This window comes from Etheostoma spectabile, chromosome 16, assembly GCF_008692095.1.
Source record: "Etheostoma spectabile isolate EspeVRDwgs_2016 chromosome 16, UIUC_Espe_1.0, whole genome shotgun sequence".
Lineage (NCBI taxonomy): Eukaryota > Metazoa > Chordata > Actinopteri > Perciformes > Percidae > Etheostoma > Etheostoma spectabile.
In genome coordinates, this window is record NC_045748.1 from 10,899,021 (window position 1) to 10,904,942 (window position 5,922).

The following is a 5,922-nucleotide window of genomic DNA, read 5'->3' on the forward strand; positions in this document are numbered from 1 at the left end:
GACAACACCATGAACATTTGTTTTGTATAACCACTCGATTATAAAAATTACTAATTTGGATCAGAAAAAGATGGTGGAGATCACAAAGTTTGTTGTAGGACAACAACATTTCTTTTAAATCTGTGACAATACAACAGAGTGTCTTCATTCACAATTCTATTCAGTGGTGTGATGCAAAAACAAAGGATTCAACTGCTGTCACATTCCTGGATTGTATTTATGTCATGGAATTTTTTAAACAATTTAAGATTTACAGTTGGTTTCCACGACATCTACTTGGCTTTCTTCTGCTGCTCTTGGAAGGCGTTGCAGGCAACAGTCAGGGCGGCCACCAACACGACAAACTCATTGAAATCCACTTCGTTTGTCTTTGTTCGAGTCCAGGTCCTTCATGATTTTCTCCACAAGCATAGGTCTTTGAGACTGAAAAGCCAAAATAAAAGAGAATATTAATGCAACAAATGGGACTTTCTCTAGCTTTTATTCTCTAATGATTCTTCTGTATGACTTTGCCTTGTAAGCCAAAAGCATTGGCACTTCAGACCCTGTTAGAGCACTTAAAATACCTTCAACACATAGTAGATTTAGGTCGTATTATGGGAAATATCACTCTCTCCGTGTAGGATGAGTCACAACCACGATTGCTTGATGCGGACTCAAGGCAAAAAGCCGTCAGTGTCCAATTGAGAGCAGAGATGTCGCTGCTAAATGAGCCACGAGCAGCAGCTGATCACACTGTGTTTATTGCTTTGCTAGTTCCTCAGGAGCCAGAACAAGACGTGGCTTTCACTTCTACACCCTCAACCTCCGAGGCGCCGGTGATCTTTGCGTCGTGGCACTCATTAAAGTTAGAAACTTTTAGCAATTACAGTGAGGACTAACTCATTTTAAAGATTTTTAGTTCGAAAGATATCACCTCAGCTGCACGTTGTAAATGTCATTTTGACTTTGATGGTTAAAAGACTCAAGCTACATTTGAAGGCGTGAAAATGACATCAATGAAGTATATTGTGTTATTTTGTTGTGTAATTGGTTTCACTTTTACTTGTGGTTCATGTTAAACTGTAATCATATCTCTGTTAAAGCGAGATCCTTTAAGTTACATTGAGGGCTCTTGTCTTCCTTGCAAATGTTTTAAGAGTGATTGATTGTGTACAAATTATTTCAACGTGAAATAAAAGGGAAAAAAAATAAAGTTGGCGTGACTGGGACGGAGAAGACACTAAATCCTGCATTACTTGTCAGTAAAGAAATTCAGAAAAAAACTTTGGGATATATATACTTTTCATCACTTATCACTTTATGCTTTCTCCTTTCAGCAAAGCCTTGTTTCACAGTAAATATGGATGCGTATATAGCTAGTAATACTTTTTTTTTAAGTCTGTTTCAGACTGTGAAATACAAATATTGCAAATGTTTATTCCGACAACAAACATGAGCCAAAAATAAATTTGACGTTTGATTACTTACAGTAGCTACGTTGCTCCAAAACATCAACTGTACATGTTTTTCATTTAGCCTTGTTGGAACATATTTTTAAATAACGTATATATAATAATGTTTTATGTTTCTTTTCTGAATGTGGTTGTTTTAGATTTCAAAGTAGGAGAATCCGTTCGTTGATCTGAAAAAGAACAAACTGAGATACAGGTTTTGTCGAGTCATTGAGAATTCACAATGACTTGAAAAGAAGTGTCAAAATGTATTTAAAAAAAAATTCAAAGTTAATATCTGATAAATAAAAGTAGTACAAATGTTTTAAACTAAATATAAATTCCCTACTTGAGCCGAGAGACAACTTTAGCTAACTGAAATAATCAAAAATATAGAAACAAAAAAAATAAAGCTCTCTTTTTTCGCTGTCTGGATTTTCAGTCCGAACGGCATTTTTTAATACACCCCTCATTTTTGGGAAGTGTCAATGTTTTCTGTCAGAGGAAACCGAGGGCGAATGTACGCTGTGGCTGCGTCTATTCTCAGAGGTGCCTGCTGCCCGAGGGCTTGTGATGACATCATGCTATTTTTGGAGGCGATATGGGCCACTGATGATGTGATGATGATGATGATGATGATGATGATGATGTGATGATGATGATGATGATGAAGATGTGTGAGCACCTGAGGCTTCTCGTCCGCATGAGGAGCACAAGAAGTCAGTTATTGTGTTGGTCTCAATCATTTGGAATCGCAGGCTCGTACAAGCCGCTATCATCATCCGTCTCCCTCTCCACACTCTTTATTTCAACATCGCTGGGATGTGAGAGCCACCAGCAGGACAGCCATCAAGGAGAAAACAATCCCTCAGAAGTGGGCCACGCAAAGATCCGGAATAAGTAAATGGCCAAACTATTGCTATTGGTCAATATAGATCTATTGAGCAAATGAGGGGATGTAAAAGGTCACACTTTGGTGCACCAACATGTTCTCAATCCCCGGCGGTTCTAGGGTCAGTCAATGAGTCTGCATCACACGTCTATCCATTAAAATTGCAACAAAAATAAGGCTTGCACTGATAAAAACAGTTATTATGTTCTACTTTTGCCTATTAAACATACACGACACCGATCAAAACAAAGCTATATCTAAGCAATGTATAAGAAATTCAAGTTACTTGAGAAAAACAGGATTCATTAGAAAACAATTGGCCATATTTTATGGCAAACTTAACAAAATGCTCATCCAGTTTTAAACAAAGTTTCCGGCCACTTGAAATAACAGCTCATAAATGAGCGGTTATGATCAGCCGCCAGGGAATAAAGCGTTTACAGCATGTGTAAAGTGGACAAAGCAGTCTGCAATGTGTTCATAAAAGTCCTGAAACTCTCCCTGCAGATGCTCCAGTAACAAGACTGTGTGTTCTGGTCCGTCTAAAACTCGCATCGACTTTCTGTTTAAAACCATTGGTTCCTCCTGAGCTGATCACGGTTTATGTGTTACCTTTTAGGAAGACTTTTCTCTATTCAATGCAACTAAAAACTTAACAATCTGAAAATTCTACTTCGTGATGTGACAACTTCTATTTAAATACACAATAAATGAAAAACGTGTCATGCATGTAGTCTACGTTACCATGAGGAAGTCAGTGAGCTCTGCGTGAGGAGTTCCTTTAACTCGCCCTTGTTAGCTTTGATGTTCTCGTCGTGTCCAGAGTAGTTGTAGAAAACCGTGATCAGTGCACTCATAGCACCCTCGAGCTGGCTCGGCATTCTGCTGGAAGGATGAGACATCTTGCAGCTTCTGACAATGAAAACGCGTCATGATTTACTCACGCATACAATGAATATTATTCCATAAGAGTACGAAAAAAAAAAAAGAAAAAAAAAACTTTACGGGAGAGGTGTTCTTACCTGGTAGAGTCCTGTACAACTGTAAGGTGAGACGCTGCGGCACAGTTGTTTATGAGGAAATGAGGAGAAGCTAAGTGAGCCTTCCTCTTTGTGCCGATAATAATTCCACAGGTGGATGCCCATGTAACATCTTTCTTTCCAGAATTTAATCAAAGTGGAAAACAAAACATGCCTCAGTGTAACCTGGAGCCCCCGTGGGGATCATCAGACTCAGGGCCATGGTGGGTCTTTTAACACACGTCTGCAACACTTACATCCTCAGTACTTCAGAGGATGGGTTAAGACCTGTTCAGGAAATCTACTTGTAGTCATCTTAACCCTCGAGGCAACAAGTTACAAACCTTTTTAAAAAGGACACATGTTCATTTACTATCAATTGATAATAGCTGAATGTTTTCTTTGCAACATGTTTCAACTAAAGTATGTCATCACCCAGGATTTGCAGAATTACAGAAAATTCAGTTTACATGTAAGTCATTATGGTCATTTCTCTGTGTGCTAACTGAAACTTTTAGACATGGGTTAAAATGATCTGCGGGTGTTAAGTCAACAGCATCAGTTTTCTTAAAAGGAAAAAAAAAAGGAATCAGAATTAACTCACTGTTTTTGCAGCACTTCTAATTGTACAAAAATATACTTGACATGTAGTCCTTTAAGAGTTCATGAATGAATCTGTATGTAGAAGTCTCTCTTTACTGCCCCATGGTAGATAAAACATAAAAAGTGACCCTACAGTGTCCAATGTGGAAGAAAACAGAGTGTCAAGGAGGTACTTTGTTACCTACCTAAGTAGACATTTTGGGTATCTACACTTCACTGGAGTAAGTATTTTACAGCAGATGTTTTACTTTTACTCCTTACATTCACGCAATGTATTAATAATCCTTACATTTTAAAAACAGCCTTATTACTGTATTTCAGTTCAGCTTTTTTCATTCCAGCTTGTCATTGCAAAAAACATATTACAGTGGGGACAAAGTGTTCAGTCAGCCACTGATTGTGCAAGTTCTCACTTAGAAGAGAGGTCTGTAATTCATAGGTACACTTCAACTATGAGAGACAAAATGAGAGAAAAAAAAAAAAATCCAGGAAATACATTGTAGGTTTTCAAAGAATTTGTACAAATAGGGGTGGAAAATGAGTATTTTGTCAAAAAACAAAAGTTCAACTCAATACTTTGTAACATAACCTTTGTTGGCAATGACAGAGGTCAAACGTTTCCTGTAAGTCTTCCCAGGTTGCACACACTGTAGCTGGTATTTTGGCCCATTCCTCCATGCCAATCTCCTCTAGAGCAGTGAGTTTTTGGGCGGTCGCTGGGCAACACGGATTTTCAACTCCCTCCACAAATCTTCTTCGGGGTTGAGGTTTGGAGACTGGCTAGGCCGCTGCAGACCTTGAAATGCTTTTTACGGAGCCAGTCCTTCGTTGCCCGAGCGATGTGTTTGGGATCATTGTCACGCTGGAAGACCCAGCACGTCCTCTTCAAGGCTCTCACTGATGGGAGGTTTTGGCTTAAAATCACGAGACATGGCCCGTTCATTCTTACATAACACGGATCAGTTTTCCTGTCCTCTTTGCAGAAAAACAGCCCCAAAAGCGTGATGGTTTCTCCCCCATGCTACAGTAGGTATGGTGTTCCTGTTCCTGGATGCAACTCTGCATTCTTATTCCTCAAAACAAGAGTTGAGTTTTTACCAAAAAGTTCCATTTTGGTTTCAGCTGACCAGTATGTTCTCCCAAACCCTTCTGGATCATCCAATGCTCTTTAGCAAACTTCCGATGGGCTGGACACATCTGGCACTGCAGGATGAGTCCCTTTAGGCGTATTGTGTTACTGTGGTACCGTAGTTACTTTGGTCCCAGTTCTCTGCAGGTCATTCATCAGGTCCCGCCGTGTAGTTCTGGGATTTTTGCTCACCGTTATGATCATTTGACCCAGGGATGAGATCTTGCGTGGAGCCCAGATCAGGAGAGCATCAATGGTCATGCATTTACATTTTAAAATTTACATTTTAGCATATATTAAGCATTTGCACATTTTTGTTCCCCCATCCTGTACATATTCCAATATTGTTATTTTTACTTTATTCGTATTATTATTATTTCATGTATTGTAGTATGTATATTTTCCTAGTTTCATTTATATTTTGTGCTTTGTGACTGATTTTGCTGCTGTAACACAGTAATTTCCCATTTTCTTGGGACAATAAACATCTATCTATCTATCTATCTATCTATCTTCTATTATCTACTATCTATCTATCTATCTATCTATCTATCTATCTATCTATCTATCTATCTATCTATGCATTTCATCCATTTTCTTCAATTGCTCCCACAGTTGATTTATACACCACCTGCTTGCCCAATGCAGATTGACTCTTCCCAGCCTGTGAGGTCTACAACTTTCTTCCTGGTGTCCTCGGACAGCTCTTTGGTCTTGGCGGGGTTGAGTTTGAAGTCTGACTGTTTGAGGCTGTGGACAGGTGTCTTTTATACAGATAACCAGTTCAAACAGGTGCCATTAATACAGGTTACGAGTGGAGGACAGAAGAGCTTCTTGAAGAAGAGG

General features: G+C 39.0%; 1 pseudogene; it reads right to left on the reverse strand.

The window, feature by feature from the left end:
• Positions 1-272: 272 nt before the first annotated feature.
• Positions 273-3,215, reverse strand: LOC116704541 (protein S100-Z-like; annotated as a pseudogene).
• Between the last annotated feature and the right edge of the window lie 2,707 nt (positions 3,216-5,922).